General features: G+C 36.7%; 1 pseudogene; it reads left to right on the forward strand.

Moving 5' to 3' along the window:
- Positions 1–7,312: 7,312 nt before the first annotated feature.
- LOC112659905 (elongation factor 1-alpha 1-like) lies at positions 7,313–8,893 on the forward strand (annotated as a pseudogene).
- Positions 8,894–10,096: the final 1,203 nt, after the last annotated feature.

Raw genomic sequence — 10,096 nt, forward strand, 5'->3', positions numbered from 1 at the left:
AATTACTTATTTAAATTTTATGGTGCTGGGCTCACATAGGCAAACTATTTTCTAGAATTTTTGAGAAATTTAAAGTTAAATAGAGTATATTCTATCAACTATGGTTATCACTAAATAATCTTTCCTAATTTGATAAAAATATCTAGTTTCTTATTTTGTATTGAGATATGACTATCATACATCAATTCCAGGTGCATGTTAATTTCAATATATGGATTTAAATTTTGTATAAATAAGAAAGTTTTCTTGGATTATAGTTTTTAGTGTTTGCTCACTCCATGATTTTTATTTTCTTCATCGGGACTTCCAATTATACTCATGCTAGATCTTCTTTGTCCTATGTCTATCTCTCAAATTATTTTTTTTTCAAATTATTTTTAATCCCCATATTTAGTTTTTTTAAGTTCTTTTATTTTTTTTCTATCTTTTATTTTCCTAACAATTCCTTTCTGAGTTGGCTATTTACTCTTATATTACTTACAATTTAGTTTTCTTTTTTTTTTTGAGATTTTATTTATTTATTCTTGAGAGACAGAGAGAGAGAGAGGGAGAGAGAGGCAGAGACACAGGCATAGGGAGAAGCAGGCTTCATGCAGGGAGCCTGATGTGGGACTCGATCCTGGGTCTCCAGGATCATGCCCTGGGCGGAAGGCGGTGCTAAACCACTGAGCCAGCCGGGCTGCCCGAGTTTTCATTTCTAAACATATAACTTTTATTTCTAATTCTTTTATGTGGTCTTTCTGTTCCCAGTTCTCATTTTCTTGTTTTCTAGCTGCCACATTTCTGAGTTTTCTTGATTGTAAATTATTTTGTTCTTTAATGGCTTTGCCATTTAATTAATTCTCTTTTATTTTCTTTGAAAAATTGGGTTATGCTAATATAAAAATATGTAACATAATGTATAAAATAGGAAAACTCTGCTTTATGGACATGTTTTTCTGGTGACTTTTCATATTATATATTTATTTTTTCTTCCTATGCATTTTTATATTTATTTAACGTTATTTATTTTACATATTTATTTAATATGGGAGTCGTCACAATTCTTTTCTGTTACTCATATTGAAGTGAAATGGGGATTTCTATACTTTAAAGAGGAGATTTCTGTGTACAAGGTAGAAGTAGGTTAAGCCAGATTTTCTAGTATGGGCTCTTCTTTTGTACCCCTCTCTTCTTTTGCATCTTCTTGTTGGTGCACAGTCTTAAAAAATATTCTTTCTCTATATAGCCAAGTTTCTAGGGTTTTCTGTTATCTGTATGGTGCCCTCCACTATTTGTATATGAATTATCTATTCTTTTTGCCCTTAGTTCTGACCTAATACATTTATGTTTATTCCAAGAAGTTTTACCTTGAGTCCAGGGTTCTGACTTTTGCTGAGTATTTCTGATAGTCCTGAGAAGTCTTTCAAAACAAAAACCATAATAAAAGTAAAGGAGGACATTACATGATAGTAAAGAGGTCAATCCAACAAAAGGATATCATATTTGTAAACAGTTATGCACCCAGCATAGGAGCATCTAAATATATAAAGCAAATATTAACAGAAATAAAGGGAGAATTAGACAGCAATAATAGTAAGGAACTTTAATAGTCCACTTATATCAATGAATACATTATCCAAATATAAAATAAAAAAGGAAATATTGGCCTTAAACAACATATTAGACCAGAAGGATGTAATATATACAGAACATTCCATCCTCAAACAGCAGAATGTACATTTTTTTTCAGGTACACATGGAACATTCTCCAGAGTAGAACACCTCTCAGTCCACAAAATGAGTTTCAAGAAATTCAGGAAGATTGGAATATACCTTTTCAACCACAATGGTAGGAAAATAAAAATCAAGTACAAGAAAAAAACTGAAAAAAAAATCCCACAAAAAGGTGGGGACAATACTACATTATTAAACAGTCAACAGGTCAACAAAACAAAAAGCAAAGAAGAAATAAAAAAATTTTCAGATAAATTAAAATGGAAATACAACATTCCAGAATCTTTGGGATGCAGCAAAAATAGTCCTAACCAGAAGTTCATTGCAATACAGGCTCACCTCAGGAAAGAAGAAAAACCTCAAATAAATAATTTAACCTTATATCTAAGGGAACTAGAAAAACAAGAACAAACAAAGTCCAAAGTTAGAAGGTGGGAAATAATAAAGATCAGAGTGGAAATAAATAGATACTGAAAAAGTATAAAAGACCAATGAGCTGATTCTTTGAAAAGAGAAACAAAATCAGCAAACTGTTAGCCAAACTAATCAGAAAAAAAAATGAGAGATGGCCCAAATAAAGTCAAAAAGCAAGGAAGAGACATTATAGCCAATATTACAGAATTATGAAGGATTATAAGAGGCTACTATAACCAATTACCTGCCAAAAAATTAGACAATCTAAAAGAAAGGGATAATTTCATAGAAACATATAATCTTCCAAGACTTAAATTATGAAGAATTAGAAAATCTCAATAAACCAATTATTAGTGATGAAATTGAATCAGTAATCAAAACAGTCCCAGGAAACAAAAGTCCACTTTTCAGGTGGCTTCAGAGATTAATTTTACCACACATTTAAAGGGGAGTTAATATCTACCCTCCTCAAATTATCCCAAAAAATTGAAGATGAGAGAAGAACATTTCTGAACTTATTTTATGAGGTCAGCAGCACTCTGATACCAATATCAGACAGAGACACTACAGAAAAAGAAGATTCCAGGCCAATGTCTCTAATACACAGAGCTGTAAAAACCTTCAACAAAATACTAGCAAACCAAATCCAACAACACATTAAAAGAATCATATACCCTGACCACGTAGAATCCATTCCAGGGATTCAGAGATGATTTGACATCACAAATCAATTAATATGATACACCCTTAATAAAATGAAGGATAAAATTCCTATGATCATTTTAATAGAGGCAGAAAAAGCACTTGACAAAATTCAATATCTGTTTATAATAAAAACTCTCAAAAAAATGAACAGAGGGAACACATTTCAACATAATAAAGGCCATCTATGACAAACCTACAACTAACATTATACTTAATGGTGAAAAGCTGACAGCTTTTCCTCTAGGATTAGGAATAAGAGGGGCAGCCCGGGTGGCTCAGCAGTTTAGTGCTGCCTTCAGCCCAGGGCGTGATCCTGGAGACCCAGGATCGAGTCCCATGTCAGGCTCCCTGCATGGAGCCTGCTTCTCCCTCTGCCTGTGTCTCTGCCTCTCTCTCTCTCTTTCTCATGAATAAATAAATAAAATCTTAAAAAAAAAGGACTAAGATAAGGATGCCCACTATTGCCATTTTTATTCAACATAGTATTGGAACTCCATATACCTACAATGGGATATTAATTATAATAAAGAATGAAATCTTGCCATCTGTGTCAACATGGATGGTTGTAAAATATTATATGTTAAGTGAAATAAATATAATAGAGAAAGATAAATATCATATTATTCACTTATATGTGGAATCTAAAAAATAGAACAGATGAAAAAAAATGAAACAGACTGATGATACAGAAAACAATCTAATGTTTACCAAAGGGCAGGTGGGTGTGGATGGGTAAAATAAGTGAAGGAGATTAAGAGATAAAAGCTTCCAGTTATAAAATAAATAAGGCACAGGGATGGCATATAGGCACGGGGAATAAAGTCAATAATATTTGAATAATTTTATATAGTGACAGGTACCTAGAATTATTGAGGTGAGGATTTTATAATGTATAAAAATATTATATCCCTGAATTGTATACCTGAAATTAACATAATATGGTATATCAATTATAATTCATTAAAGCACTAGTTATAAGTGTCTGACACTTTCCACTAAAATCTATTTACTTCCAATTTACACATGATTAGTAATAGAGCAAAACCTTGTGCTCAGATTCACTCCATTATATTATTCACCGATTATTCAAAAAAGTATGCAATTATTCAAACAAACTTCAGTGAAACTGGAATTTAAAATTTGTGGCTCAATGGAAAGGGACAAGAGTTTCGATGGAGTTAGCAAAGGAACACAGGGCCAAAAGTATGGTGGATGGGCCTTTGGAGCTAAAATAAGAAATGTGGTCTAATGAAGCAATAGGATCCATGAAAGGTTTTTAAGTAAGCAAATGACACAAGTAGATTTAATTATTAGAAAGAAAGCTAGTGTTAGTCTACACCTACCAGCTTGGTCAGGGGATTCTGTGACAGGAAGTGGTTCTAAGAACTTAGGCAAAAGATGATAAAGTTCAGAATTAGGCATAAAGAAAGGATGGAGAAGAGGACTGGATTCAAGTTATTTCTACTATAGATCCCACAATAAAAGGAGTGTTCAGACTTAATGTGTTTTTAGAAGGAAATACAGAATAATGATATGTGAACTTCATACTAAGATTAAAATCTTTCAATTGAATTTTAGCTTTTTCCAAAGGAACATATATTGAATGGTCTCAACTTTTGGTCTGCCAATTTCATTTTACATGATAAGACTGTTCAATAAAGAAGAATCTTTTCTTTCCTCAGAGTGTGTTAATGTCCACTTTAACACCTCCCTAAATATCTCCAACGTGAAACAATTGCCATAAACATATCCAGATCTTCTAGGGCCATGAGTGCCTTTAATATAAGACAAAATTAGTCCAATGAAGAAGTGTGTTCCCATGGTGCTCACCAAAGTCAAGGCTTAGAGAACTAGTTACTGTTATCTCTTTCCTGGGTTTCATGTGTTCAAGCATATGATAATAAAAAGGAAAAACAAGCTCTCTGGTAAACCACATTTATAGCCTTCTAGACTGCAAAGTTCATAGCAAGGGTCTTTATCTTTTGCAGTCAGTGTATTTCTTGAGACCCAGAGGTGTGCAAGGCACAGTTCTGTGGAAGACAGGAAGGAGGTGAAGAGAACATGGGAGGTGTTCTGAGCTGGGAGCTCATGGCTCTGTGGGGTACATGGATCTTCAAGCCTATAGGCAGGCTATGGAAGGCCTTCCAACTCCCCAAAGTCATGGTAACAATGATGACAGACATATTGATTTTTTCTGGGAAAAGTGTTCATTGCTCTCATTAGATTCTTTAGCTTTATAGAGCAGACATTTGAAGATATGACTAGACACAAACAATGATCAATATATGATAAGGACGAAAAGAGTGGTTCAAATAATAAGGTTTTGCTACTTCAGAAGATAGAATTAGTCTCAATGGACTTGGAAGCAATCTATTTAGTTATGTATATTTATAAAGTTTGTTTAAATAGCCATACAATGTTGGTTGGGCACATTTGTCTCTCTGAGCCTCGGGTTTTTTTCCATTGCCACGTCCTAGGTTTGTGGTGATAATTTATATAGAACAGTTTGCACAATGCTTGGGAAATGTTTTAATTACATATTTATGACAAATGCAGATATGACATTTGTTATGCATGTGTATGCATAGTGGCTATAAATATAAAACTTAAGCTTAGTGAATTGTTGAGGATCAGTCGTATTTCATTTATGATCATCTCTTGGAAGCTGAAGAAAGAAGATCAAGTAGCAAGAATGTTTATGTTTTGCAAGTACTATTTTTAAGAAGGCAAATGTTAGGTTCTGGTGTTAATCACCTATTGCCATGCCATGAATGAAGAATTTGAGTTAATGCAATCCCAAGTGGCAACCTTTAGAGTGAATGAGTCAAAGTGACATGACATGATAAATTAATTTTGGGGAGATTGTACAACCAGTAAGGATCAGGCCCTACCTCTGATGATGAAGATTGTAAGAACATTCTGGACAAAAACTGAACCCTGGTCAAACCAGGGGTGCTACTTTTCATATCTTGTTTTTTGAGTGATCCTGGGGGACTTAACTTGATTCTTCAACTTCTCCTGACACAAGTAATTGAAATGTGGGGCAGAGGGAGTCCTACACCAGCATGCCATAATCAGAGGGTCTGGTCACTACATGGCCTCCTTCACCAACACATCAATCAAAGGAAGGAGCCCAGACTGCACAGGGGTCTTACTTGAGGACACAGACAATTTTTTTGGTTCACTGCCCTCCACTGATTGGATCTCTGGCTCAAGAGTTCAAGTTTTGAAGACTTATTTTTTTAATTGGAGGACCATGACAGGTATCCTTTCTTTCTCCTGGTCTACCTCATCCCTCTATTATTTCCGTGGCTAGCTCACAGGCTACTGAGAAAACTTAATATCCCTTTTATTTGATTCCTTTGTGCTGATGTATGTATACCCTCTCAGGGAGACTTTCCCTCTGACAGAAAAATATTTTGGTAAACCAAAACAAAATAACTTACCCACAAGACAAAGTGATTACTAGTTGGAGATCTGGTTGGAAGATATAAGCCAGCTGTGAAGCAGAAACACATTCTTCTCTATGCCTTTTCATAATAGTATGCATAAAGTCATATGTAAGTCACATGGCATGTAGTTAGAGCAGAAAAGAGAGAAAGTGTGGCGGAAAGGAAAGAGCAGGGAGTTGTGTTGCGGAGCATGCTGGGGTTGAGAGCCAGGCCACAGGTTACTTGTTGCATCACAGTGGACCATTTACTCCTCAGAAATGCCCTGTCTGTAAATGCAAATAATAATGCCCAACAGAATAATGTTAAAGATTAAAGGTAAAGTGGGTAAAGTGCTTGGCACCCGTGAAACCTGAGTGAAGTAGAGCTATTTCAGTGTTTTGTCAATGTTCAATTCTTGCTCTACCTTAAAGAAACTCCATATCAAGTACTTTGTTTTTATGTATGCAGTACATTTTTGCTAATCATTTGCTCTGTGCCAAGTGGTAAGTGCTAGGAAACAAGGGAGTAAACCAGAATCCCCACATTCAAAGACATAATGGTCTGTCTTTAGATGTTTGTGTCCATGTTCAAAGGGTGGAGTGTAATGATACCTCATCTTGTTGGAAATTTTACCTAAACAAAATGAAAGCTATGAGTTTCTATTTTCACTGTATGACATAAAAATGCACAGATAGCTCATATTTAGGAAAGGAAGATGTGGGAATTCTAAGGAGCTGAATATTGAACCCTGAAATATACCAGGGGCACAAAAATGCTGAACTGTGGTTCATTTCTTCATGAAATGCTTCTTCACTGTCCCCAAAATAATTTAATTTAATATTTGTCACACTGGATTCTATCTGAAGTCAATCTGACTTGAGTTTTAGATCCAAGATCTTCCTTTTCATTCATTTCTTATCAAAATACCAAGTTTCCCAAATAGATCTATGAATTTTTAAAAATATGTAATCAGCTTTTTTTTTTTTGCAACAAGTTTGCCACTAGAACACTGGTATCATGAGGACCACCACTAAACCTAAACCAAAATGGGAAAGGAAAAGACTCATATCAACATCATTGTCATGACATGTAGATTCAGGCAAGTCTACTACTGGTCATCTGTTCTACAAATGTGGTGGGATCGACAAAAGAACTATTGAAAAAATGTGAGAAGGAGGCTCCTGAGATGAGAAAGGGACCCTTCAAGTATATCTGGGTAGTGGACAAACTAAAAGCAGAACATGAACATGATATCACCATTGATATCTCCTTGTGGAAATTCAAGACCAGTAAGTATTATGTGACTGTCATTGACACCCCAACACACAGAGACTCTCAAAACCATTATGACTGACACATCTCACGCTGACTGCTCTGTCCTGATTGTCACTGCTGTTTTTGGTGAATTTGAAAGAGTTCTCTCCAAAAATGGGTGGACTCATGAGCAAGCCCTTCTGGCTTACCCACTGGATGTGAAACAACTAATCTTTGGTGTTCACAAAATGGGGTCCACTGAGCCACCCTACAGCCAGATGATATGAGGAAATAATTAACGAAGTCAACACCTACATTAAGAAAATTGGCCACAGTCCCAAAACAGCAGTATATGCACCATTTTTGGTTGGAACGGTGACGTCATACATGCTGGAGCCAAGTGCTAACCTGTCTTGGTTCAAGGCATGGAAAGCCACCTGTAAAGATGGCAATGCCTGCGGAACAGCACTGCTTGAAACTCTGGATTGCATTGTCACCAACTCATCGAACTGACAAGCCCTTGGGTCTGGACCTCCAGGAGGTCTACAAAATTGGTGATATTGGTGCTGTCCCTGTGGCCTGAGTGGGGACTGGTTTTTATTGTTGCTGCTGTTGTTGTTGTTTTTTAAGATTTACTTATTTATTTTAGAAGCAGAGAGGGACAGAGGGAAAGGGAGAGAGAATCCTAAGTGGACTCCATGCTGAGTGTGGAGCCCAATGTTGGGCTCAATCTCATGACCCCAAGGGTCTCAGACACTCAACTGACTGTGCCCCTCAGGCATCCCAGGAACTGGTGTTCTTAAACCTGGCATAGGAGTCACCTTCGCTTCAGTCAATGATATAGCTGAAGTCAAGTCTGCTGAAATGCACCACGAAGCATCGAGTGGGGCTATTCCTGGGGATACTGTGGGCTTCAATGTCAAGAACATATGTGTCGAAGACGTTTATCGTGGCACTGTGGCTGGTGACAATAAAAATGACCCACCAACAGAAGCAGGTGGTTTCACAGCTCAGCTGATTATCCTGAACCATCCAGCCAAATCAGTGTTGGATATGCACCTGTGTTGGATTGTGACACAGCTCACTTTGCTTGCACATCTGCTGAACTGAAGGGGAAGATGGACCACAGTCCTGGAAAAAAGCTGGAAGATGGCCCCAAGTTTCTGAAATCTGGTGATGCTGCCATCATTGATACTGTTCCTGGCAATCCTACGTAGGTTGAGAGCTTCCCTGATTATTCTCCTCAGGGCCATTTTGCTGTTTGTGACAGGAGACAGACGGTTTCTGTGGGTGTCATCGAAGCAGTGGACGAGAGGGCAGTTGGAGCTGGCAAGATCACCAAGTCTGCCCAGAGAGCTCAGAAAGCTCAGTGAACATTATCCCCAACACCTGCCACCCCAGTCTTAATCGGTGGAAGAATGGTCTCAAAGCAGTTTGTGTCAATTCACCATTTAAGTTTAATAGTAAGAGACTGGTTAACGATAGCAGTGCATCGTAAAACATTCAGAAGGAAAAGAGAATGTTTTGTGGACCATTTGGTGTGTGTATGTGTGTGTGTGTGTGTGTGTGAGTTTAAAATTACTAATTTTTAAAATCAATACTTTTCAATGAAAGCAACTTGACCAAAGATCTGTCACAATTTTGAGGTCCATTAAAACAAAAGTTTAATGAGAAAAAAATGTTTAAATAAATAAAAGATAGAATCAAATTTTACTCTGCATCACTGTTCAGCTGTTTTTTTTTCCCCCAATGTCCAAGAAACTTCTTAACACCTACTTTACAAAATAAGCAAGAAATTGTCTATTTTGGGGATGGAAAAAAAGGGGGTGGGAAATGAGACGTCTGGCCTAACCTCCTGTTATTTAGGCATGGAAATGATTTGTTTAGTGATCCTGCCACAATCGTAAAACAGCTTTTGCATTGTCTTGATTTCTCCATGTGTTTTGAAAGAGAATAGTGCACTTAAACTCTTGTTTTAATTCTTGAGAATTAAGTGTACATTTGGGGAGGGCAAAAAGGGGCATTATTGAAAGAAAAATGTTTCTAATATAACTTGGGAGACAACACAGAAAAAGAAAATGAATCAATGATTTTATTTTTGATTGAAAGGGATTTTATTTTACTTTTTTATGAATATTTTTACTTTATCTGACAGAGAGAGCCAGAGAGCACAAGTTGGGGGAATAGGAGAGGGAGATCCAGTCTCTGCTTGGATCAGGGAGCCCTTTGCAGGGCTCAGTCCCATGGTCCTGGGATCATGGTCTGAGCTGAAGGCAACCACTTCTCCCACTGAGCCACCCAGGTGCCCCACACTGAAAGGGATTTTAGAGCTCATCTTATTTAACTTCCATGTGTACAGATGAATGAACTGAATGTAAGTATCTTGCCCGGGAAGATCACGTAAACTAAGATGTCCTGACTTCTAGAATAGGGCTATGCTCCCCTCCAACTGTTATCATGGGATTATAGTGCAGAATGGTTTAATAAATATCATCATGTTGCCATTACTGTTTGTGAGGCCCGGTTGTACGTACAAAGTTTATGTAATACCCGATACGGAAATCCTAGTGCCCTAA

Source organism: Canis lupus, chromosome 35 (assembly GCF_003254725.2).
Source record: "Canis lupus dingo isolate Sandy chromosome 35, ASM325472v2, whole genome shotgun sequence".
Lineage (NCBI taxonomy): Eukaryota > Metazoa > Chordata > Mammalia > Carnivora > Canidae > Canis > Canis lupus.